Consider the following 27633-nt stretch of genomic DNA (forward strand, 5'->3'; position numbering starts at 1 on the left):
AAACTTTTTAAAGGAGTAATAAGGTCTTAAACTAGAATGGCAATGAGAAAGGTGAAAGTATCAAGAGATTGAATTGATGAAACTTAGTGACTAATTGTATTCAGGGAACAAAGGAAAGGCAGGAGTCCAAGATGGGCTTGAGATTTAAAGCTATGGAAATGATGAAATAGGGAAGCCAGGAAGAAGAGCTGATTTGGGAAATGATCAATTCAGTTTTATGTCTGTTAAGCTTGAGATAAAGCCAAGACAACTCCATGTCCAGCAAACATTAAAAACCAGAGCCCCAAGATTAGAAAAGAGGCTGCCAATGGAGAGATTTAAAGTCTACTCATATGGACTATTGCTATGTGACCTTGGACAAGCCTCAGTCTGTCTAGTTTCCTAATCCAATAAATGAGGGGGGTTGGAAGGTATGTCCTCTATAATTTTGTCCAGCTTGAAGTCTATGAAATATGTCATATGCAGAAAGGTGACTGTTGAAGCTATGGAAATGGCTTACATAGGGGAGAGAGGGAAGATAGAAACTTTTCATGGCTAAGGAAAGAACCCTGGAGATGATCTAAACTTGTGGAACTGAAGGAAGAGGCACGAGGGTGATAAAAGAAGGAACACACATAGAGGTTGGATGAGAATCCAGAGGATACAACATCACCAAAAACCAAAAGAGGAAGTATTTTAAGAAGAGGGTGGTCAACAGTGTGGAATGCTGCGGTCACCAAGGAGGGCGAAAATTAGAAACAATCATCTTGTTTCATCAATAGGTGACTATTGGTGACCTTCCAGAGAGCAGTTACAGTGAAGGAACCAGATTGCAATAGACTTGGCTGAAGTATATGGGTCAAAGGAACTGGCTCTCTTTAGGTTTTCTTTGATAACTTCAGTGGTTATAGGAGAAAGGGAAGGGATGGAGAGGAAGCACAAGAGTAAGAGAAGATGGTGATGTTTGTGTGCTTGCTTATTTATTTATTTAAGGAGAGGGAAGTACTAACTAGGGAATCCTAATTAAAGCATTTTGCTAGATTGCTCTTCTGTATACATCACACCCTACCTTGTATTATACTTATCTGTGTACTTGCCCTGGTTGACTGTAACTTCCTTGAGGGAGGAACTCTATCTTTTTCATATCTGTCTCTCTACTGCCTAGCAGAGTGGAAAAGGGTACAAGATGGATCTACCTCCTTTTCCCATCATACGTCTCTTGCAATTTAACCTTTGTGATTTTGAATGCATGCAAGTTTTTGTTGATAACATGATCTAATCTATCACCTGCTATAAGTGACATCTCATAAGTGCTTAAAAAGTTGAATTGAATTGTAGGTAGAAGGGATGAAATCAGTGAGGAGAGGCAGATAGAAGATTCAAGGAGCCTGGAGGAAGCAGATAAATAATAAAGCAAGATATCTTAGAAAGGACACTTCTTCCTCTGAAAGGAGAAGAAAGGCAGTGAATATGAATGAAAATGGGCAAATGTTGGTGATAGAGAGGAGAGAAGATAAAGGAATTCATGTTTATGGCTTCAGTCTTTACAGCCAAATAGGAGTTGAGGTCCCTCCACTAAAATCTTTCTCTGGTATCTGATCATGGAGTAAAGAAGATCCTGGGGTCTCAAAGGTTATGTCAGTGTAAAACCAGCTTGAGTAGGCCCTTAAAAACTGGGTACCTTTGAGTATGAGCCTGGTAATGAGTGATCATATGAGAATCAACTTAACCAAAACTGAAGAAGCTCATCACCAAATGATTGGGCACCAGATATTGAGAATTTTGGACATTGTAGTTCACAAAACTTTCAAGGTGCAGGAAGATTTCTATTTGTGTTGATGGAGTGCCCAAAGTGATGAAATCACAAGATCTTTTGGCTTCCTTGAAAGTGAAAGAGTTCAAGGCAGATTCTGATACTGCAGTACCTGGGTACATGAGGAGGGTGAAAAATCTTGAAGCAGTTATGAGGAAGGTAGTGGAGTCAGCCTGAAGTGAAGAGAATGAATGAATGAATGAATGAATGAATGAATGAATGAATGAATGAAAGAAAATGCACTTATTAAGCACTTACTGTGCCAGGCACTGTGCTAAATGCTGGGGATACAAATTTAAAATCTAAGACAGTCTCTCCTTTCCAGAAGCCTTGGTTCACATTTTCTTACCTTTGTACTTTTCCTTATCTCTTGAATGCCCTCCTCCTGTGCATCTTCCCCTACTAAAATCCTATTCAAAATCCAGTTTAAATATAATTTCCTACATGAAGCTTCCCTTCATCATCACAGCTAGAAGTGAACTATCTTCTGTAAACCCTAATTATGTATTTCACACATATAGGAGAAAAATGTGGTGAGTCAAAGAGCTATGAACATGAAGTCAGTAGATGTAGGTTCAAATCTTGCCTGCCCCCAGGCAAGTAATTTAATTTCTCTGAGCCTCAGTTTCCTTCTCTGTAAAAGTGAAGGTAGTAATTTTTATTGTACCTGAGGACCATTGTGAAGACTGAATGAAAACAAAAACAGAAGAGTAGTTGAATCATTCTTCAGTCACGTCAGACTCTTCATGACCTCATTGGGCATTTTCTTGGCAAAGATATTGAAGTGGTTTTCATTTCTTTCTCCAACTCACTTTACAAATGAGGAAAATGAGGCAATTAGGGTTAAGTGACTTATCATCACAAGGCTAGCAAGTGTTTGTTTTGTTTTGTTTTGTTTTTTAGTGAGGCAATTGGGGTTAAGTGACTTGCCCAGGGTCACACAGCTAGTAAGTGTTAAGTGTCTGAGGCCGGATTTGAACTCAGGTCCTCCTGACTCCAGGGCTGGTGCTCTATCCACTGCGCCATCTAGCTGACCCCACTAGCAAGTGTTTGAAACCAAACTTTAACTCAAGAACTCCAGGCCCAGCATGCTTCACCACCTCACTGCAAAAGAACCAGTGAGATAAAGTATGTAAATGATTTGAAAAGCTAAAGTACTATATAAATGACAGCTACTATTATAATTGTGGGATTCTCCATGGACTGTTATCCATGTACATGGTTTATCTCCACATCTAAATATAAGATCTTAGAGGGCAAGATCTCTGTCTTACTCTTCTGATTATACCCAGTCTAAACCAACAAGCATATATTAAATGACTACTGTATGTCAGGCACTGTGCAAAACTTTGACAGAATGAAAAAACAGGTCCTACCTTCAGGGAGTTAATGGTCTACTGGGGGAGGGGGGATACAATGTGTACATACATGAATATGTACACAGTCATTTAAGGAGAAGTGTGCAGAACAGGAACCATTGGAGGAATCAGGAAAGGCTTCCCCTAAGAGTGGCTCCTGAGCTGAGCCTGACAGAGTACTAACAGGGAGTCAGGAAGTACTGAATTCAAATCCTACCTCAAGCACTTACTGGCTGTGTGTCTCTGGGAAAATCAGTTAACCTCTTTATCTCAGTTATTTCATTTGTAAAATAAGGAAGATGGAATCAATGGCTTCTAAGTTCCTTTCCAGCTATAAAACTATGATCTTGTGATTCTAAGAGGCATAGGTAAGGGGTGTGAGATTTAAAATTGGATATTAGATCATAAATCTCCCCTACTTAACCTTTCCCTTAATTTATCTCCCAGACTAGTAAATGGAAGAAGCTTTTGGTTTTCTAGATAGACCTTTTATTGTTATGGTAGTCACAAGGTGATGTTGATTAGAAGGATAGGAAAGTAGAAACACAATACAAATCGTCTTAAGTCTAAGCTTAGTCTATATTCCTTATAAAAACTCACCAAACCGAAAAGCCACCTTTGGAGAGAGACCGTCTGTGCCGCGCCGTCAGGAGACCAGCCAAGCAGGAAAAGCCCCACTTCTGTTCTCTCCACCCCGGAAGTCTAGTGCGCCGCAGGCAGTCTGACGTGTGCAGCAGGCGGACTGTTCGTCTCCTCCCCAAAAGGGTGGTCCTTCAAAAACTGATGTCTTTCAGTTATCCTAACTGACTGTTAAAAACCTTTCATATTTTTTTACCACAGGGGCAAGAACATTCCAGACATGGGGGGAGGGGGGGAAGGGAATAATCTATTTGCTTTTTATTTAGCAGAAGTTGGATGGATGGAAGGAAGGATGGTTGGATAGATGGTTGGTTGGCCAGTTGGCTGGATGGGTGGATAAACTACTTTCCCAGCTATATCACCCTCAAGCCTTTTCATGTACAATTCAGCTCTAAGTCAGTCAGACCAATAAATATTTATTAAGAGCCATCTTTGGGGGCAGCTAGGTGGCGCAGTGGATAGAGCACTGACCCTGGATTCAGGAGGACCTGAGTTCAAAATAGGCCTAATACACTTAACACTTAATAACTGTGTGACCCTAGGCAAGTCACTTAACCGCAATTGCCCTGCAAAAAAAAAAAAGCCATCTTGGTTCCAGGCTCTGGGGGATACAAAGAAAGGCCAAAAAAGCTGATCTCAAGGAGTGAACATTCTAATGTAAATATAAGATTCATACAGAGTGGATGGAAGGGTGCCCCCTGGGTGGCACAGTGGATAAAGCACCAGCCCTGGATTCAGGAGGACCTGAGTTCAAATCTGGCCTCAGACATTTGACACTAGCTGTGTGACCCTGGGCAAGTCACTTAACCCTCATTGCCCCCACAAAAATAAATAAATAAATAAATGCATAAATAAATGCAGAGTGGATGGAAGGTAACCTCAGAGGAAAGACACTAGAAGTGGGGCGAGGGGAGCAAGAGGTAGGGAAAAGCCTCCTGGAGAAGGTAAGGTTTGAGCTGAGTTTTGAAGGAAGTCAGGAAAGCTCAGGAGATGAAGGTGAAGAAAAACATTCCAGGCATGGAGACAGCCAGTGAAAAAGCAGAGAGTTAGGAGATAGACTGTTGCAGTCAACGAACAGCAAGGATGCCATTGGAGCTGGATCCTAAAGTACATCCAAAGGGAAGAGCAAAGTGTTGGAAGACTTGAAAGATAGGCGTGGCGCGATGACAGGAAGAGGTTTAAATGCCAAGCAGAGCACTTGACATCTGATCATGGAGATAGTAGGGAGCCACTGAAATTTATTGAGTAGAGGAGTAACATGGTCAGATCTATCTTTTGGGAAATTTATTTTGTCGGCTATGGGGAGGATGGTTTCTAATGGAGACAGCCTTGAGGCAGGGAAACCAACCAGAAAGTCTAGCCATGTGGTGTTGCCCCAGAGATGTGGCTGCGTGGGGTGGGGTGGGGTGGCAGGGGCCAGGAAAGACTGCAGATTGTTTCCACTACTGGATGAGTCAGTTCAGAGAATGAAGTGATCTTTGCCTCTGTCATAATCAGTGTGCTTCTCTTGCTGCCTTAATGATCAGCTCTCCTATCCTTGAGCCTAGAGGACAGTTCTCCACAGCTCTGTTTTAGCTTCATTCATCTCAGGTTCTTTTCCCTGGAGGGGTAGAGTTCTCATGTGTGTTCATAGTGGGTGGTGTTTTTGGGGGTGGGGGTTAGGGGGTGGAGCCAAAGACTTGTTTTCTGGGGAAGGAATGAAAATTGAGCCAAACACCTCTTAATAAGCTGGATTGTGATGTGATTGGTCCTTCCTGGAGGTTGGCTATAGGAACACTTAGTCATAGGCACTCAGGAGATCTCTTTGGGATCGGCACAAACTTGGCTGTTTATCTCCTAGCTCTTTGTGCCTGGGATTAGCTGTCGTACTCGTGCTTGGGGAAGGCTGATGCAGTTTGACAAAATATAATCCTAGATTTGCCGTTGCCTCTCAGCTTATGAAAAACAGATGTCTTAATGTGCTGGAACTTCACACAGAATGGAAATTACCAACTAGAGAGCCTTTTGGACTGAGAACATTGAGTTAAGACAATTCGGAATCCAGCCAGAAGGGGGTTTTTCCCTCCTCTTGTCTATTTTTACTGCGTAACTGATAGCCGTCCAAGGACCGACCTTCCTCCCTCCTTCAGTCCATCCCTCTGACTCTGAAATGGGAGGGGATAGAGCAGCTTCACCTTGAGATACCAACAGAAGGAGAGATTGCAGCTGCCACCCAAAAGAGAGAGAGAAAAGAATGAAAGGAGAAGAGAAAAGGAATGTCTCATGACTGTCTGACTGATTTTTTGAAAGAACAGCATACAACCCTTCCGTAGCAGGCGGGATAGCAGAAAAAGAAGATAGCAACAGCTTTCTCCTGGGGACTTGTGTGTATGTGGTTTGGTTTTTCCCCCCTAAGTGCAGTAAGTTACCATTTCACAATAATTCATTAGCCTGCTTGTGCTATTGAGCTCTGAGAAATACTTCCGCAGAAGGTTGAGATGCATCCAGACTGCTATGGAATGTGACTCTGTGTGTGTGTGTGTGTGTGTGTGTGTGTGTGTGTGTGTGTGTGTGTCTTAACTTATTATGCTCATGTCAGGCAATGCAATGGGGGCTGCCAATTTCTGTCTATTCTGGGTACCTTTTTTTGTTCACTCCTGGGTGGATGTTAGCGTGTTTAAGAAGTCCGTAAAGTAATCCATTTCCGAACCTGTCACTGCAGTGGTTAGGAGCCAGAGTCATGCTGGCAAAAAGACAAGAGAAAGCTTTCTGACGGCCCAGCCCAGTTCAGCTCTAGTGTGCATGTCAGAAGCGAGACTGTTGGAAGTGCTAAGACTCAAAATTAAGCGGCTTTGAAGCTGAGCCAAGAGGGATGGCAATGGAGGAGAAGCATGTGCACCCTGTGTTTTTAAAAAATAATAATATGTGATCTGTGTACATGAAAAGCATGAAGGGAAGCTTGGAAATGTCAATTACTGCATGGAAAAAATTACCCTGGAGTCTTAAGTAGGGGCAGATTTTACAACTTTGAGAATAATTTCCCTCCTTTTTTTAAAAACAAAGCAAAAAAACTTTAATAGTTCATCCATTATCAGAAACAGAATTTAATTTTCATCATTTGCCTCCCTCCTTTCCAATTCATACTCCCCCTCCCCCATCCTGCAGCTCTCTTGGTTAATATTGGGAAGATGTTGACCTTGAAGTGTTTGTGAGCTTAAAACAAAACCCAGGACCCCACAGAAACACTTATAGATAAACACGGAAGTCTAGAAATGCTTGCTGTTTGCAGAATAATGAAAAGCCTCTGGCTGGGGAGGGGGCTGAGTGGAGGGAAGGGAAGAGATTGGGAAAGGAGACTGACTCCTTTAAGAGTGAGGCCTACCAGCCTCTGGAGCATTCTCTAACCTCCAAATTAGTTCTACCTGTAGCCATCCTATCCTTCCCCAAGGCAATCGACCTTCCCCTTTCCACTCTCCTGACAAAGAATCCCCACTGTCAGACAAGGAAATAGAAGCTAATTTATACTTTCTGATTTTTCCAAATTAAAAAAAAAAATAGAAGAAAGCCTGCATCTTCAGAGATCCCTGTGGTAGAGTGCATATACAGTCATGTTTTCCCTCCCACTCTTTACCACATCTGTCTAAGCATCATATCCTCCCCCCCCCCATTAGAAGTTGTTACTGTGTGTCTAATTTTTAAAGAATAGAGAGATAATGGGCTGAAGACCCCCCCCTTTAAGTAACTATATTATAATAAGTGCTTATAAACAGTCTGGCTTGAATACCCTGGTTCTTTGAAACACTTTGTTTCCCATTATTTACTTCAGAGAGGGAGAACAAATCTTCTGCTTTGTTCCAAATCTACTAGAACCATCAAGACTCCTGTCTCATTCAGATTTACTTTGGGTTCCACTTACCCAGACCCTAGCCCAAAGAAAGAAAGGGTTGGAATGATTCCAAAGTCTTTGCATCTCTGGGGGTCATCTTCTCAAATCATAGGACATGTGTTGGGTGAATAATTGATAAAGAACATACAAAAGCTAGCTTAAAGACTCCTTCCCCACAAGTGAATCTGGTTTATATGCACAAACGCTAAATTTTCATTATGAAGAGGACTGTGGGACTTTAGATGGGCGAGAATGAACAAGGCTAATTATTTATTGCGAGGATTTTTTTGGTGTATTTTTTCCCCTGAATTGTCTTCTGTTTCTCCCAACTTTGACAAACTCTCTTTTTTCTAATATCTCACTGAGAAGGTACATAGGTTATGGAATCCAAAAGGCTGTTCCCTCTGATGTGAAAGTGTTCTTTTTTTAATCAATATGCTCTGATGTTCTTTTCACTTCCTGACTATTTCTCTGGGGAATCCTGCCAACAGATATTTCCTTGCCACAATGGGAAGGAAATATGGAGCCTTCATCCTAACTCATCTGCCCTTCTGGCTCCCACCATTGTCATGCTATGCTCACTTGCTTTTCTGGTTGACCACAAAAGGCAAGTGGGCCATTTTTTTCCATCATATAAACTCAAAATCCAAACTCAAAATGAATGAAAGGCTAATCAATCAAGGAAATCCCAATGGATCTAGACAATCCCATTGAGGACACTAATTGTTTTTGCCTCAGTCTGTTCCTATGATCAAAAGATAGTGTGTTATGATAGTAAGAGTGCTAGACTTGGAATTAGGAAAGACCTTGGCTCAACTCTTTCCTCTGACACTTAAGTAGTTTTGCGTCCATGGGTAAGTTATATAACCTCTCTGTGCCAGTTTCCTTATAGGTAAGATTAGCATAATAATAGCAGTTCTCATAATATTATTGTGAGAAGGAAATGAGATTATGAGAAAGTAAGGGACTCGAAAACTTTCATCAGCAAGCATCTATTAATTAAACATCTACTGTATACTAGGTATGTCATCATTACTATCTATGCTTTTAGTTAGTATTAATATAGACTAAACTAGATTACATGGCATTTGTCTAATTCTTTTGAGGTAATATTCACTTTTCTATGATAGGAGGAGAAAGCCACAATGACTCACTCCTTTATCAATTCTGAATAGTATTTGTGGCCTAAAGAGAATTGGTCTGGACTCTTTTGGGGTGCTAACCCAACTCTGGAGGTAACCATAGTCTAGGCCTCCCAGAAAATCCAAGCCTACAGTCTTATTGAAACAACAGGGAATCGGTATTCCCTCTTTTCTTACCTTCCCAACCACTTGGTTTACACAAAATATAAATGCTTTTGTATAGAAAAATGTAAAGCAAATTTGTTTCATGTAGAGTCTGAATTCTGTGCTAATTAATATTGCCTTAGATTAGAACATGAAACAGTATTCCTAGAGAATAAAGACAATGTCTTTTTCTAAAGCATTCATTCATTCATCCAGTTATTTGTTTGTTTGTTTGTTTGTGGGGCAATGAGGGTTAAGTGACTTGTCCTGGGTCACACAGCTAGTGAGTGTCAAGTTTCTGAGGTTGGATTTGAACTCAGGTCCTCCTGAATCTAGGATCCGTGCTTTATCTACTGTGCCACCTAACTGCCCCATATTTACTTATTTTTAATTAAGAGGCATTCATTTTCTCTCCCCTCTTGTTGAAGAAAAGAAAAAGGAAAAACTTGTAGAGATATGTATATTCAAATGAAACAAATTCTTAAATTGGTCATGTGAAAATGTGCCATTCTTTATCCTGAGTCTATCACCTCTGTTAGGAAATAGGTAGCACGCTTCATCCTTGGTCTTTTGGAATTGTGGTTGGTTATTAAACTGATTAGAATTGTTTTCAAAGTTGTTTGTCTTTACAATGTGCTTGTATAAAGTGTTCTCTAGGTTCTGCTCACTTTACTCTGCATCCATTCATACAAGTCTCCCTAAGTCTCTCAGATATATTTCATATCTCCACAAATGCTAGGCTCTTTCTGAGTTATTCCTTCCATGCCTCTCTCCTTTCCAACTCTTTCTCTGGGAGCATTCATAAATTAACACTTCCATCCTAGAAAGGATATGTCAATCAATTGTGTTGTGACCCTACTTCCTGTGACATCCCTGTGACTTCCCCAAACATCCCTCTTTGGCTACCACTTTCCTATATATGATTCCTTTCCCATTAGAATATAAGCTTCTTGGGGCAGCTAGGTGGCACAGTATATAGAGTACCAGCCCTGGATTCAGGAGGACCTGAGTTCAAATTCGGACTCAGACACTTGACTGTCTGTGTGACCCTGGGCAAGTCACTTAACCCCGATTGCCTCACCAAAAAAAAATAAAAGAAATAAAGAAAGAATATAAGCTTCTTGAGGTCAGGGACTGTCTTACATTTTGTCTTTGTATCCCAGTATTTAGCACAATACCTGGAACATAGTAAATTACTTAATAAATGTCTTTTCATTCATTCATCATTTACAAAATGACATGCCTGAAAAAGTCCCTGGAAGGCACCTGCAAATTGTGTTTAACTTGGAAATTTCATGATAACTCATGTTTCATGAGGAAAGTAGCAAGGCTTATTTATTGGCCTGAGACAAGATTGATAGCACTGCCAAGTACCTCCTTAGGAGACAAGGAGGCACAGGGGAAATTAAGGGGGAGAAAAGGTGAATTCAAAGCAATAGTAAATTCCCTCCTGAGGATGAGAACTTGCAGACTCAGGCCCTCCATCTTTTCTGAAAGCTCACTTAAAATTCCAATGGAGAACATTAGTTTTCATTTCCCCATATTCTGTCTTTCAGATATCCAGGTCTCAAGTGGTAAAAATGACTATTGTCTCTGCACATCCTGCCTTTGAGTTTCAAACCTCTAAAAGATATATCCTCTCCCTAGGACTTTGAATGCATTTCTGTTTTTCTCTAACATACTCTTTTTAGTCTAGATGGAACTTGTTTATGTAAAATGTCTGGCCTTGAAGATTAGAATTTGTCCTTGAGTCACACACACAGACAATCACCACGGTGCCTGTATGTTAAGAAACATAGGGTATTTATTTGGGAGTGCTTAAATTGAGCCGGGGAAGACAAGATGGCTTCCTTGCTGCACCAAAATGACGCAGCTCAAGCAGACAGATTTGGGGACCAAGAGCCACATCACAGGAAATGCCTGAAGGGAGGTGAAGGTCTAGGAAGTGATTGTTGTTTTAAAAAACTCTATCTAGGTAGCATTCCCCCCCCCTTTTTTATAATACTTGAAGACGATTTCCTTTGATCTAGTATGATATCATTTGTCTTTATTTGGCATTTTCTTTTCAAATCAAAGTCTTTTGGCCCCTGCAGATCTTTTGTGCCAACTGGCATAAGACCTTTGTTCAGATTAATTTGGAAATATTACATTCATTTGCCTTTTTATTGCTATTTAAGTAATAACTGCTCCTAATAATAATAATGTGTTTTATATTTTCAAAATCTGCAAAATGTTTTGCAGGTCGGCGCTTGATCATAGCCATTGTCTCTTCATCTGCCCAACAAAACAGATACTTCTGAGTATTTTACAGAATCTTATAGGGAGTATGGGCTGGAGTGTGGTCCTTGCAGTCAAGAGAGCCCTGAGTTTTAATCCCTTTTCAGTCACTGATTAGTTGTGGAATTATAGGAAGTCATCTCATGCTTCTTCTTCTATAAAAGGGGAATAGTCATGCCTGCAGTAGCCAACTCATGGGTTTACTGTGAAGATCAAATGAGATAATGTACGCAGACTATTATTTTTAAACCTTAAAGCACTATATAAATGTCAGCTAGGAAATTTATTGTGATTTCTGTCACAAGCACATGACCAGCACCATGGGCTTGCCTGAGAAGGAACTATAACAATACTGTTCCTGAACCCATGCCTTTTGTGTGGAGAAGGGAATTTTGACTTTCCTAGGCAGTATTCAGCTCACAACTTAGTTTCTTAGCAAGAGAAGGGAGATTTCCTGAGCAACACAGACTTTGGGAGTTGTCTCATGGGTAACCCCAAGTTCAGGAGCTCTCCAGTTTAAAAGTTTCAGAATCAGAGGAATAGGGCCAACAAGCTATTTTAGTACTTTATATACTTTTTTCGTATCTGTTCATGGGCTTCTATGAGGCTTTTGTGTCATTTGCATTTTCAGTGGGGGTGAAATAAATTAGAGGCTGTTCTATGCCTGATATGCATTTGTAATCTTGAATGCTTATATAGGAGTTAGGGGACCTCCTATTGTAGAGAATCCTAGCCACATGTTACACAGACACACACACACACACACACACACACACACACACACACATATATATATATATATACACATATTTATATATATATTAGTCTAGCATACATTTTTGATACTGAAACCAAGAAATCAACTAAGAAAAGAAAATGTAAATGGACCATGGTTTTATTGAAGATTGGTAACAACTCCAGGGATGTGGGTAAATTCTAACTGTAGTTCAGATATTAGATAGTACACTCATCTTCATTTTGTATATCAAACTCCTTTTAGGAATAGTAGTTTCTATCTCCCTCTTCACTGCCTTTCTGCTTTTAGTGGAGATAATCAAATCTAGAACAATGATGTGATGCAAACCCAGCTGCTGATACTTCACCAGGTAACCCAGAGATGGCCCTTCTTTGGAAATGAATGTTCTCCCTATCACCTCTCCTAAGCAAAGTGGCATTTCCTTCAATCTGGGGAAGCCTTTACCCATTGTGCCTTTATTAGGCACCTTCTAAATAGGAGGAAGGGTCTCTTCAGTTTATGGGGCTGCTGGAACTCAACTTAAGAGCTACCTTCCTCATTCCCCCCCCCCCAGATGTTAGCACCCTCCCTGTCCAAACTGCCTTGGCTGCATGTTGTTTATATATTATGTATGCACTTAAGCATGTTCTGTTGTTTTTTTTTATTAGAATGCAAGCTTCTTGAGGGCTGGCTCTTCACTTTTGTCTTTGTCAGCACCTAAAACAGTACCTTGTATATAGTAAGCACTTAAAAGCTAACTGACTTGATAGAGACCCTTCCCTATCTGCTATGGACTCTAACAGTGAATCTGAGTGAAACAAGGTGATCTGGAAGGCCTCAGGTAAAACATAGGGTCGCTTATTTGGGGGCAATGATCCAGGGTAAATGATGGAAGGAATAGTCAGTGGACCTTACTTTCCTTTAGGGGCTAAAAACAGAGCCTGTTCAGCCACAAAAACACCTGTTTGTATAAAACAGAGGCAGAATCGTCCCTTGTTGCTGACCAGATTGGATTTAATTCAGGACTGCATATTGAAAAATTAGGATTAAGCTATAAACAGTGAACCAAAGATGAAAAATTACCCAAGAATGAGATTTTTCTGATCCTAGGAGCCCAGGACCACCACCCCAATACTTTCTTTCTCTCTGTCTCTCTCTGTGTCTCTCTGTCTGTCTCTGTTTCTCTCTCTCTCTCTCTCTCTCTCTCTCTCTCTCTCTCTCTCTCTCTCTCTCTCTCTCTCTCTCTCTCCCTCTCTGTCTCTGTTTCTCTTTTTGTCTCTCTCTCTCCCTGTCTCCATCTCTCACTTTCCCCCTTACACACTCACCAAATCCATTTCCCATTCTTTCCAAGCTCCCTTGATCTCCTCTTGTGCACTCTGTCAAAGTGTCCAAGGGCTCATGGGCACACTCTTCTTCTTTACAAGCTCCCTCAATCAAACCTCTGTCACACTTCTCAAATCAAAGCCTAAATACTGCCTGCTCCATTCCTACTCCTTCCTTTTCCACCCCCAGACTGGTCTCTCTCCATTCTTTGGCTAACTCCAGCGCCAGGATTACTTCCTGATGCCTTTAAATAAGTGCATGTTGCTCCCTCCATGAGAATGTAAACTTCCCAAGGGCAGAAAATGCATGTTGACTCATTGGCTGATTGATTAAACAGACCCAGATGGCAGCTTCCTTTCCTCCTTTGCTTCTTGACTCCGTAGCATTTTCAGCATCTGCCATTCCAAGGTTCAGTTTCCTCATCTATAAAATGATTGGACTGAATGCTATCTAAAGTCTCTTCCTTAGGCAGCTATATGGTTGAACACTGGGCCTGGAGTTAGGAAGTTGTTGTTCAGTCATTTTTATTCATGTCTGGTGCTTTGTAACTCCATTCAAGGTTTTCTTGGCAAAGATTCTGGAGTGGTTTGTCATTTCCTTCTCCAGCTTATTTTGCAGATGAGGAAACTGAGGCAAAAAGGGTTAAGTGACTTGCCCAGGTCACACAGCTAGTAAGTGTCTGAAGCCAAATTTGAACTCATGAAGATGAGTCTTCCTCACTCTAGGCCTAACACTCTATCCACTGTGCCACCTAGCTGCCCTAGGAATTAGGAAAATGTGAATTCAAATCCAGCCTCAGACACTTACCAGCTGTGTGACCCTGGGCAAATCACTTAACCTTAGTTTCCTCCACTGTAAAATGCAGACAATAAACAGCATCTACCTTAGAGAGTTGTTGTGAGGATTAAATGAGATCATATTTGCAAAGTGCTTAATACGATGCATGGCACATAGTAGGCACTCTAGAAGTGCTTGTCCCCAGCCCTTCCCCCAGCTCTAGTTCTTATGATCTATGAAATGGACAATTTTTCCCCCACTTTAGGTGTTTGCAATTAAAGTAACCAATCCAATCCAAGCTTAGCAAATAGGGATGGAATATTTCATGACTAAAGTGATATTGTGGTAGATAGTATTATACACAATAGTTTCCCTTAACAAAACTATTTCTATGCACTATCGGATGGACCGGAGAACTAATGGTTTATTCATCTGGCCACAACAAATAACCCTCACAAAGCTAGTGTTCTCTCTGCTCCTGTTCCAGGCTACAGCTGTCTTCTATATTTATTTCTTCTGCCCTGACAGCTCTTTCCTTCCTTTACCAAGAAGCAATTACCCTTTCACTACTCTTACCCATTCTAAGATCAAACATTCGAATCAACTAAATAAAACTAAAGACTAAGCATACCTCCATCTAATGTAGCTAATTACAGCCATGAAAACATGATGGCAGAGGAAATAACCTTATATGGGAGGGATAGGCAATTGTCTAAGAATGGTTATATATGTGAGACACATTCTTGAGTGACCAAAATTCAAACTATAAGAACTTTAAATGGGTTTTTGTAAAGATCTGAGACGACAGATTTTAATCTTTATAATGGTTATACTGATTCCTTTCTCTGCATTACTTCCTCCCTACCCTGCCCTAGAGAGAGCTTCCCACGTGGTGGATGAGAGGAGCTGTCCCACTGTCCCACACAGCTCTTCATGCATGGGGAAGGTAGAGAGAGGGTTGGTCGGGAGGGTCTGCTAGGGTTGTGTTGAGACTATGCACAAGGCAGTGTGCCCTTCTTCTGGAAGTCACCACAGTGCCCAAGAATCAGAAACCAATGAGTGACTGGCAGCATGGACTTTGAGTTTTACTTGAAAAATGGCCAAAAAAAAAAAGTTGATAACTCTGCTTGCTATGACCCCATAATGTAGACTCAGATCTCATCTCTATAAATCAGTTAACCTCTAAGCCTTAGTTTCATCATTTGTAAAACACTAATAATAATGCTTGTAAAACCTTTCTCACAGGTTTGCTATGATCATCCAATGAGAATAATATGTGTAAAGTGTTATATAAATAGGGGTATGCTGACAAATGTTTAACAACCAGCTCTCAAAAAAAAAGGTATTATGCACATGACATACGTTTAAGTGTAATCTGCATTATTAAAAAATTCCCATTATTCTCTTACGTTTAGACAATCAACAAGATAATAAATAAACTCCCGATTTGTAGCATTTACTTGCCAATTTCCAAGTTGTAGATGTTTGTACTATAAATGAGCTGGTTCAAGCTGGCTCCAGCAAACCCCTATATAAATGTCAGTTATCATGATGATCATCTTTATGATTCATTGACTTCCACTAATCAGAGGTCAGAGACGATTTGTATCTTCACAGATCTAAAACCCTTACAGAGTGGTTTGTCTCCATTATAGTGGGGCTTGGTCGTTATGTATTAGCCACATTATTGCATAGCATTATTAGTAGGGGTGACCTGATGAGGTTTTGGTTAATCTGGTTACAGCCAATATAACTGTACGATGAACCATATGCATAAGGCAAAATACATTCTCAATGGTAAAGCCATCACTGAAACAATATTATACATTATAACATTCGGGCTATTATAGGAAGAAGATGGTAGGAATGAAGGTGGAACACAGTGCAGCTGTATGGAAAGAGTGTTGAATTTGGAGTCAGAGGATTTGGTTGGACTCTTGGATTATTTACCAGTATAACTTTGAGAAAGTCATTTAAGCTCTCAGCCCCCCCATTTGTTTCCTCATCTGTAAAATGAGAAGACCAGAATGGATGAACCTCAAAAGTCCCACCTGTACATTGATGATCCCAACATGAGTCGACAATGCTGCCTCTTCTCAGTTTTATAAAATGAAAAGACTGGACTCAATTATCTGTAAAGTCCTTCATAGCTCTAAATCAATGACCCTCTCTGATCCTTCTGTGGTTTTTAGCCCTGCTTTTCACTTGCTGCTTCACTATGCAGTGGCCTAGTTATCAGTTCTCCTTCCCTCTAGTTCCTTCATACTGGGTATGTGATTCCTAGTAATGTGTTAACAAAAGTCCATTAAGAGAAGACAATTATGATCTCCCAGAGAGGTTATTATAAGGGATTTTCCCTTTATTAGGTAAACTGGTTGGATTCTAATATTTAATAAGAGTTGTACATATTTGTCCATTGAAGATTAATCTCATAATTCCTTCTTAAAATCTTTTCACAATATCAAGAATTAGGCATAATTTTTGAGAATTAACATTTGAATAGTTAAAACAGCTTCTCTAATAAGAGGGAGATTGTTGAATTAAGTGATTCTAAACCCCATCTGCCTGGGGGCTGCTCTTCCTTCATAATGTAATGTAAGACATTTGGGCCATGTTTGGTTTTAGGCTTATAATAATTAACTTCTTTTTTTTTTTTAAACTGTGCTCTGAGTTTTATAAATGGGTTTTCCACACACAGTTCAACCCTACAAAATACGTAGTACAAGTGTTATGTTCCCCATTTGACAGACAAAGCAACTGAGGTTTATAAATCTCAAGAGATTTGCCTATAGTTACATACATTAGAAATGTCAGAAGTGGGATTCACTTTCTTGCATTCTAGAAAGCCTGAACCAATTCACAGCTCTACCAATAATGTATTAGTGTCCATCTTCCCATAGCCCTGTCAGTACTGACTATTTTTTTTATCATCTTTTCCAATTTAATGGGTGTGAAGTGAAACTTGAGTTGTTTTAATTTGTCTCTCTCTAATTATTTCATATAGTTGTTATCATAGTTTATATAATTATTGTTATAGTTATTTAGTTATATGTTTTGTTATATAGTTATAGTTATTTAATTTGTTTTTAATCTAATTATTTCATACAGTTATTGATCATTTGCATTTCATCTTTTGAAAACTGGTCACATTCTTCTCTATTAGAGAATGGCTTTTTTTCTAATATATTTATATCCATTCTTTATATATTTTGGATATCAGACCACTATTAGAACATTTTTGGGAGCAGCTAGGTGGCTCAGTGGATAAAGCACCAGCCCTGGATTCAGGAGGACCTGAGTTCAAACCTGGCCTCAGAAAATGACACTAGCTTGTATGATCCTGGGCAAGTCATTTAACCCTCATTGACCCACAAAAAAAAAAGGAACATTTTCACAAGATTTTCCCCTCAAAACTTTGTGCCAATTTTTTTACTTCATATAATCAAAATTGTCCACATAATTTTTTAAATCTCCTTTGTCTCTTAGTTTAGTTATTAATTCTCCCTCACACCATAGATCTAAAAGGTACCACTTTCCATTCTGTTCTACTTTTTTTTTTAATGATATGACTTTTTACATTAAAGTCACTAATCCATTTGGGTTATATTTTGTTTCAGGGTGCATACTGTTGGTTTAATTTCTGCCAAGATTTATAGCAAGATGAAAGTCAATTAAATTGTTTTCCTAAGTAATTTTTTTCTAAATCACTTCCTCAACAAGCTAGTTGGTTACATTCATGTATGAAAGTGCTAACTGGCCTTCCTGTGCATTTCTGTCATTATTTGGTTCTGATTTTCTCTACCTGTCTATCTCATCATGTTATATGTTTCCTCTAAATTAATTTGGTATATAACCCTTGTCAAAAGCTCCCTGCTGACTCAAAGAGCCCAGGCAAACTCTCATCCAGTTTATTACCCTCACTCACATGCAACTTGGGAGCTTTTGTACTTAATCAATAAACATTTATTAAGTGTCAATTACATGCACAGTATTGTGCTAAGCACTGGGCAAAAGATAGTCCCTGACCTCAAAGAGCTTACAGTCTAATGGGAGAGAAAACAAGTAAATAACAATGTTCAAACAAGCTATATATAGGAAAAATAGGAAATTAATCCTATTAATCCTATTTATTCCTAGAGGAAAAATACTTCCTGTAGGAGATGGGATTTCAACTGGAACTTGAAGGGAGCTAGGGAAACAGGAGGTAGAGGTGATTAGGGAGAGCATTCTAGGAATGAGGAACAGCCAGTAAAAATGCCTGAAGCTGAGAGATGGGAGTGTCTTGATCAAGGAACATTGAGAAGACAAGTGTCATTCCTCCTGCAGTGGCCACCAGCTTCTCTTCTCTGTACTCAGGCTCTCAATACTTCAAAACCTAGGACTTTTATTCATCTAATAAAGGAAACACAAAGGACTAACCAAGTACACAGAGCACCAAGAACCATGTGCTCCTTAGTGGCCATCTACCTCACTAAACACCTAAACAGCTCCCATGACTTTCAGTGCTGTCCTGGATGGGGCTCCAGCGATGGACAGAATTAATACTGGCACTTCACAGCAAAGGCAACTGTAACTTAAGGGAAAGAGCAACCCCTTTCTACATGTAGATCTCAGAATCCTAGGCCTAGATACTTTAATGTATTTCCCTTTTATTTCTGAATTCCTTTTAAAATTCTTCCAAGATTTCTTTTTTGGACCATTTAATGTTACTCTAGAGTAGGGGTAGCTTTTTGTTACCTCACTATCTTCCTCTGAATATGAACCCAGATCTTCTTTTATACCAAAGTAGCTATCAATGGTAGGGTTCTTTTTCCTTTGCTTACTCATTTTTATTTTTAATTTGTCTTATTTTATTTCTAGCAGCTTAATATTATCTATTTTTATATAAAATTTTATTTTTACATTTCTATTTTATTACATATTTATTTTATTTTTCTATATAATATTTTAGTTTCTATTTTTTCATATATTCTCATAAAGAATATTTTTTTATCATAACACATGCTTTTGTTATTGCTATGTTTCTCTTTAACAACTTAAATCAACTGATTGCCACACTTCCACACCCCTACAATATTGTTCAGTACAAAGGGATTCCAGAAAAAGAAATTTAAACACCAAAGTTGAAGACCTTAAAGAAAAACAAAGGAAATTTAACCACTTAAAAATAAAGACTTATAAAAGATGCTATATTTTAGGAAATTTTATTAAAGTGACAGCTTTTGCAGGAAAATTTCAGAGATTTAGAGCTATTAAGACCTACCAAAAATATGCATTCCATAGACTACTAATGCTCTTCTTCGTGTGGAATTGACAATGAAGTCCTGCTTCTCTTTCAAGGAACTTGATATAGTAGTAAAGAGATATGTTGAGACTATAAATCCACAAAAATACACTTGATTTCTGTGTTAGAGTTATGTTTACTTGGTGCTAGCCTTGAAAACGATACACTTTCTAGTATACTTCAGTACAAAAAAACAAACTTTGTACCTGACCTTTGACTTAACATGTAATTTATAGCCTCATGATTTCATTGCAACAGAGCTAATAATGTTGGGTGTTGTGAGTCAGGCCTAATGAGTACCTAGGATAACAATATAGACTAGATTTCAGTGATGAAGTATCAGCCTTCACATGCAAAGATAACCTTACTGACCCACAAGTCTGTCTTGTGAGTTTTTTTTTTTTTATTCATCACAGTAGATTTTCACTGACAGAGCTCTCATCTTTTGCTTAGTTGTCCTTGTGATTAGAAGCATCTGTTTGCAAAGCAGCTGGCCAAAGTTAGTCTGTAGCCAAGGAATAGGCCCATTGCCATATTAATATGGTTCTCTAAACAATTGGGCTAACCACATACCCTTGGTAGACATTCAGCAAATACTTATTGATTGATTTGTGGCACGATGGAAGGAACACACACAGTATTTGGAGTCAGAAGACCCAGTGCTGAATCAGCTAGTTATGGGGCGACTTCAGACAAATCAGCTAACTGCTTTAGCCTTCAGTTTCCTCATCTAAAAATGCTTTAGTTGGACCAGGTTATATCTAGATTCCTCCCAGCTTTAAATCCTATGAACTTAGAATCATGAATGTTCTTTTTTTTTTTTTTTTATACGGGGCAATGGGGGTTAAGTGACTTGCCCAGGGTCACACAGCTAGTAAGTGTCAAGTATCTGAGGTCAGATTTGAACTCAGGTCCTCCTGAATCCAGGGCCGGTGCTTTATCCACTGTGCTATCTAGCCGTCCCCTTGAATGTTCTTTTGTGAAACAGATGTTGTAGAGAAAATTTCTGCTTTAGGTGAGGTTAGATGACTTCTGAGGTCCTTTCCTATTCTTATAATTTATATGATTCCCTAAATCGAATGCTGAAAAATTATAATGACCAAGCTTGACCCCAAAGCACCACCTCCATCTCTGTACGGAGGCAGGCATTGGTGTGAAATGCTTTACATAACATCAGACCTTTTTTAATATGTAGGGTTTTTTTGCTGAACGTTTTCTTTTTCCTTCTTTATTATAAAGGATAGCTCTCTGGGAGAGGATGTGAAAAGTAGGTGATATAAAAAGAAAAGATATCAATAACCATTTTTAAAAGATTGTATTATTTCAGAATTAGACAGCTATAATCAAGTTATATAGAGACCAGTTATTTTTAGATAAGGACCAAGCATCCTACAAACTAATTGGGAAGGCACAGGAATAATACACATGGGAAAATCAGAAAACAACATAAGATAGAGTGATGATGTCCAGTAATGATGTTCCATTTGATTTTTAGGTATCCAAAGAACAGCTACCATTCACTTACCTTGGGGTAAGCCCAGGGCGCCCAAGTGGTAAATTATATGATACAGACTGCAAATGACATAGAGAAGGGAAGAGACTCATATGCTCTTAAGAAAGATTCATGGAGGAGGCCCAACCTGAGACAGAACTAAAAAGATGGATGGGATCTGAATGGATTGGAGGTAGGAAAGAACTACCGAAGCAGAGGAAGCAACAGAGGCAAAGGCATGGAGTTGGAAATTTATGTAGTTCAAGAAGTATTTGTTAAATCCTTAACTATATACAGTTCACTCTGCTAGGTGCTGGAAGAAACAGCACCTATGAGACATAGTCTGATACATGGTGCATGTTAAGAAGTCTACCTTGACCCATATGACTATTGTTGTTGTTATTTTAAATTTTAGAGGAAAGGTTCTGTGGAAGTTAAAGCCAGAAGGAAAAAGCCAATAGAAAGTGATAAATTAGGGGGCAGCCAGGTGGTGAAGTGGATAAAACACCGGCCCTGGATTCAGGAGGACCTGAGTTCAAATTTGGTCTCAGACACTTGACACTTATTAGCTGTGTGACCCTGGGCAAATCACTTAACCCTCATTTCCCTGCAAAAAAGAAAAAGTGATAAATTAAAATTATTAGAGTTAAGGTTATTTATTAGGAGTGAGATCCCAGAAGAAGTAGGAAGAAATGGGATCAGGAGTATAGATGGAGGCATTCACTTTAGAAAGGGGGAGAGGGGGTGGCTAAGTGGTACAGTGGATAAAGCACTGGCCCTGGATTCAGGAGTACCTGAGTTCAAATCCAGCCTCAGATACTTGACACTTACTAGCTGTGTGACCCTGGGCAAGTCACTTAACCCCCATTGCCCCGCAAAAAAAAAAAGGGGGAGAAAAATGTTCTTGCATGGCTTCATAATGGGTATTAAATTTCTTACCTTCTCTATGGGGAGGAGAGGGGGTGGAGAGAAGGAGAAAATTTGAAACTGAAAAATTTCAAAAATAAAATCAGAAAGGAGGAGGAGGAAAGGCTCTCTTCCCTTTTAGCCTGATGAGAAAGATGGAAAAGAGCTGTAGGGAAAGTCACATATTGAAGTAAGTCCTACAAGTGCCTTAGATGTGATTTTAACTGGGAGTATGATGGTTTCCTGTACTCTGGAGGAAATAAATGTAGGCATGGTAACACTTTTAAGCTTATTCTGTATTATCAACATTTTTTCCATCACTTTCTTCAGTCTAAACAATCAACAGAACAATAAAACAAGCCCCTATTGGTAGTGTTTGCCAATTTCCAAAGTGTAAATGTTCACACTGAAAAATTTAACAATGAGGACCTTATGAGCTGGCTCCAGCACACCCCAGATTTTAACCCAGATCCTTCTATTCCAAATCCAGAGCTCTTTCCAATGTACCTCCTGAGTTACATTGCGGGGTATGGGAATTATTGCATGTGCCTGGGGCTGATATTCTATTGGTTGCTTACCCAAGTATTATTGTTACATTATTGCAAAATTTGACTTAAGGCAAGGGCAATTGCATTTTGCCTTCTTCTATACAGTGGAAAAGCCAGATGGAGGAAAATGACTTCAATCCCTATGTGTGTAACAATTATAAAATGGTTCCATTTCTGAAGCCACAGTTTCCAAAGGTGGTTTTAGACATAGCACTGCCCCTTTGGTAGTAAAAATTGGTTCTAGGAGTTTTCTGATAAAACCGGCCAAAACTAGTCTCCCTATCTGTTTAAAGGCATAAGGATAGGGATCCAGGGGCTGATGTTGGTATCTGAAACCCATTCAGGAGACCCACAAGGTCAAAACTATTTTTATTGTAGAACTAAGGTGTCTTAGCTTCTAATATGACAAATATTGATAGGTATAACCTATATAATCAAAAGCTCTTTGGAGGATCTTCAATAATTCTTAAGAATGTAAAGGGGTGGAACCCAAAACTATAAATCAAAATGTTTATTATTACCAAAAAAAAGAATGTAAAGGGTTGTTTTTTTTCAGTCATGTCCAATTCTTGGTGACCCCATTTGGGGTTTTCTTGGTAAAGATACTAGAGGAGTTTGCCATTTCATTCTCCAGTTCATTTACAGATAAGGAAACTATTGCAAACAGGATGAAGTGACTTGCCCAGCATCACACAGCTAGTAAATGTCTGAGATCAGATTTGAACTTTTAAAGATGAGTCTTCCTGACTCCAGGCCAAGTGCTTTATCCACTGCTCCATCTAGCTGCCCTGAAGGGGTCCTTAGACTAAAGAGTTTAAAGCAGGTCTGTGTATTCTCTGTAATTTATATAGTCTTAGAGAATTGCCTAGGGCACTGAGAGCATAAGAAACTTGCCTAGAGTCACTTAACCTGTTTGTTTCAGAGGCCAGACTTGAGCTCAAGTCTTACTGGATCCAAAGCCAGCTCTCTGCTACCTCCCACTACCTGCCAGTGAGCCCTTCTACAATTCAGCTGCTTAGTCTTTACAATTTAGGAGATTACCTTATAACTTGACTTTTTTTTTTAAAGATAATTGTTTTAATCAGCCAGGATCTGCCTTCTCACTTTCCTCACCCTAAAACACCCTTCCCCCAACTGAGAACACAAGAAAAACAAAGCCCATTACAAATACATATGGTCCTAATCAAAGCAAATTTCCACACTGGCCATGTAAAAAAAAATTTGTCTCAGTCTCCTTTATCTCTCCTTTATCTCTTCATCAGGAGGTAGGTAGTATGTTTCATCATTTGTCCTCTGGAATCCTGGATGGTCGGTATATTGATAAGAGTTCAGCAAAATACTATTCCATCACATTTATATATCACAACTTGTTCATTCATTCCCTAATCTATGGGTACTTCCTCAGATTCCCATTCTTTAACACCTCAAAAACCAGCTACAGATATTTTTGTACATCCTTAGAGTTTGTTTTGTTTAGGATTGATCTTAATCATTTGTTGCTGTTTAGTCATTTTAGCTATATCTGACTCTTTGTGACCCCATTTCAGGTTTTCTTGGGAAAGATACTGGAGCACTTTGTCATTTCCTTCTCCAGCCTATTTTACAGATTAGGAAACTGAGGCAAACAGGGTTAGGTGACTTGCCTAGAGTTACACGGCTAGTGTCTAAAGCCAGATTTGAACTCACAAAGATGAGTCTTCTTAACTTCAGCCCCAACACTCTATCCACTGTACCACCTAACTGCCTCTAATCTTAATCTACTTTTCCTCTAATTATCCTTTTCCTCTTCTCCTTTTCCTTTCCTGTTTCTCTGTTGAGTAAATGTATTTCTGTACCCAACTGTGTGTGTATATTTTTCCTTCTTTTGATCAGTTCAGATACGAGTGAGGTCCAAGTGTCAGCCCCTCCTTCCCTCTTTATAGAGATATCTACTCATGTACTCTGATTATGAGAAATAATTTTCCCTAACTTTCCTTTCCTTTTCCCTGACCTGAGTGTATTTTTCTTCCCCTTTCTTTCCATTCTTTTCTTAAGATTATCAAAATATAACATAACCACTCCTAGATCCTGTCTAATTGCTTTCCTTCTATGAACCCTAATGATGATAAGGTTCAGAGGGGACAAATGTTTGAATATAGTTTATCTTGTTTAGTCTCTTATCATTTTTCATTCGTGTTTAACCTTTTCTATTTCTTTTCACTTGTGCTTAAACTTAAAAGTTTCTACAGCTCTGGTCTTTTCATCAGGAATGCCTAGAAGTTCTCTATCTCATTAAAGATCTATTTTCCTCTCTTTAGTATTATATTCAGTTTAGTTAAGTAAGTTATTCCTGCCTGTAAGGTCATATTCTTTGCCTTCTGGAATATCATATTCCAAGCTCTCTGCTCTTTGATAGTGGTGGCTGCTTAATCATGTGTGTTCCCTTCAGTATTTGAATTCTTTCTATCTGGCCACTTGCAGTAGTTTTTCTTAAACTTGGAAACTCTGGATTTTGGCCATGACATTGGAATTTTCATTTTGGAATTTCTTTTAGGAGGTGACAGCTACTCAACTTTTCAGTCTTCTCATTTATTAGCCTACCCCTGTACATAGTACCCTTCAGGGAATGTGGATAAAATGCAGAGACACTAAATAAATGTGTTGGTTAAGTGACTATTTAGTGAAAAAAAAATGTGTCTTTTTTCTTTCTTTCTTCTTGTTCCTTTAAAGCTTGTGAAAATACTACTTTGTTCTTCAGGGTTTCTAGGAACTAAAGTGTGTCCATATCAATAAAATAAAGAGTCTTGATATAAAAGGTATGCTACAACCACCTCACAAGGATCTAGGAGGAACTTACCAGTAGGAAAAAGGAGTCAGGCTTTCTTACTAGAGTCAGTAAGACCTGAGTTTGAATCCTGCCTCAGATACTTCCTCTCTGTGGGATTCTGGCAAGCATGCACTAAAGTCAGCTCCAAACGGAAAGCCAGTTGTTAAATTTTCAGTGTGAGCATTTATACCTCAGAAATAAGCAAATGCTACAAATAAAGGCTTGGTTTATTGCTTTATTGATTGTCTAGACTTAAGAAAATTATAGAGAAAATGTTAATAAGGCAGATTAAATTCAAAAGTGTGTTGTAAGTGTATCCTCCCCCTGCCTCTGAGAGCTGGTTATTAAACACTTATCAGCACATCCCTGTTTAAAATATGGATTTCTTATATTGCTAAATTCACCACACAAGGGTAGGCCTGTATACTGAAATTTCAACATTTAAATCAACAGAAGTATAATCATGGGACAGTTTTTTGGAAAACAGCATTGTAAATAAGATTTTTTTTTTTTGGTGAGGCAATTGGGGTTAAGTGACTTGCCCAGGGTCACACAGCTAGTTACGTGTTAAGTGTCTGAGGCCGGATTTGAACTCAGGTCCTCCTGACTCCAGGGCCGGTGCTCTATCCACTGCACCACCTAGCTGCCCCAAGATATATTTTTAAAATTGAAATTTACAAAGTGTTCAATTTTGTTGTTGTGGGTATCACTTCCACTTTCACAAATCATAAATATCTATATCTATTAGTCTTTGAGGCAGCTCTGTACATGCCTTCTTCAATGTCCAGTTACTTCTAGAAAACGAGGATAATAACAATGACTGCACGACCTCACAGTTTTATTTGAGAGTTATGTGAGATCATAAAAAAGTATAGTATAAATGCCAGGTATTTGTCTTAATTTGCTAGTAGAATGAGATTTAAATCTCATTCCCTTGAAGGGAAGAGTGAAGGTTGTTCTGACTTGGTTAGACTTTGTCTCCTTCCACTGTTCCCAAGAGAGGTAGTGTGTATATGGAGTATGCATGTGTATAGGGGTGTGTGTGTGTGTGTGTGTGTGTGTATATTCCCACCCAACTATACTGAGTAACAAATGACCCAGTTTTTATTATTCTAAATTTAGTATCAGAACAACAGAAACAAACATTCAAATATATAAAAGTAATCTTGAATAAAATGATAAACTCCATTATTTAAATGCTTTAAATTTAATACCATTTTAAGGAAATCCTTAGAATTTGTGATGGCTAGAAAACTCCCGATTTGAATTGTTTTCTCCATGAAGAAGAATACTTGGGAGATGATCTAGTGCACCACATTCCTCCTTTCAGAAGAGAGGATAGACCATGTAAATTTTATTTGGGGTTGGGAGTAGCTTCATATACTTGCAATGTAGCTCCTGGCAGCACAAAATGCCTGTGTTCATGGGAAGCTTTTACACAATCCCCATCCTCCTTTACTAATCAGTGTGTGTGAACCAAAGGGAGTGGTGCTGCTAAAGAGAATATAGCCAAGAAGCCATCTAAGAATTCATCCTTCTAAAGTGACTTGTGCTATCTCATGTGTCACTTTTAAGGAGCACCCAAAGACTTAACTAGGATAGGGCAACCAGGGATTTTCCCCAAGAGCGCTGAGATTTTGATGTCCTAACAGTACTTATCTAAACAAACAACTCAGCTTAGCATCTGGTTCTCAAAGACATTCAGCTAAAATCACATACTACCATATAATCCAACTTCCTTTGCTCCGACTGCCACATGATACGTGAGGACTCCCCCAATCCCTTTGTCCCATTCCCATCTTCAGTTTTAGTGCAGCTTGTCCAAACCACAGAAAATGCTAGTTCTGGTTCTGGGAGAAGCCATCTCTACACAATAGTTGGAAAAGAGACTTATTTTGTTATCATATTCTTTTATTTTTTTTTCAGGGCAATGAGGGTTAAGTGACTTGCCCAGGGTCACACAGCTAGTAAGTGTCAAGTGTATGAGGCCAGATTTGAACTCAGGTCCTCCTGAATCCAGGGCCAGTGCTTTATCCACTGTGCCACCTAGCTGCCCCCTTGTTACCATATTCTTTTTTTTTTTTTTGGTGAAGCAATTGGGGTTAAGTGACTTGCCCAGGGTCACACAGCTAGTAAGTGTCAAGTGTCTGAGGCCAGATTTGACTTCAGGTCCTCCTGAATCCAGGGCTGGTGCTCTATCCACTGCGCCACCTAGCTGCTCCTTGTTATCATATTCTTAATGAAATTCCCACCTGCAGGAATATATTCTAATATCTACCTTTATATTTCCCTTAGATATAATGGACTTTGTTCTTTTTATAACATTATTGGGAGGGGAGGGTGACTCCTTTATTTTAAAAAATGCTCTCTCTTTCCTCCTTCATTTTTATTCTCTTATTTTGGTTCCCCCTTCTGCTCCCTTCTTCTAATCCCACAAAAATAAAACCTTGAAAATACCAGTGACTATCAACAGTAATGGTTTCACCAGGGGTATTTCTTTTTATCTCCCACAGGACCTAACACAGTGTGTTATATAATACATTA

The 27633-nt window shown here is 39.1% G+C and overlaps 1 protein-coding gene across 8 annotated transcripts in view; it reads left to right on the top strand.

The window, feature by feature from the left end:
• Window positions 1–27633, top strand: part of TRIM2 (tripartite motif containing 2) — a 208958-nt gene that overhangs the window by 74303 nt on the left and 107022 nt on the right. For 2 of the 8 annotated variants that reach the window (XM_043969491.1, XM_043969488.1), the window contains exon 1: window positions 5564–6188. The exons of 4 other annotated variants lie outside the window; for them this stretch is intronic. The gene's annotated coding sequence lies outside the window, so the exon portion shown is untranslated. Of the gene's footprint in view, window positions 1–5563; window positions 6189–27633 lie in introns of those variants that run through there. 2 more of the 8 variants (XM_043969501.1, XM_043969502.1) reach the window with 2 other exon arrangements.

The sequence above is a fragment of the Dromiciops gliroides genome, chromosome 6 (assembly GCF_019393635.1).
Source record: "Dromiciops gliroides isolate mDroGli1 chromosome 6, mDroGli1.pri, whole genome shotgun sequence".
Lineage (NCBI taxonomy): Eukaryota > Metazoa > Chordata > Mammalia > Microbiotheria > Microbiotheriidae > Dromiciops > Dromiciops gliroides.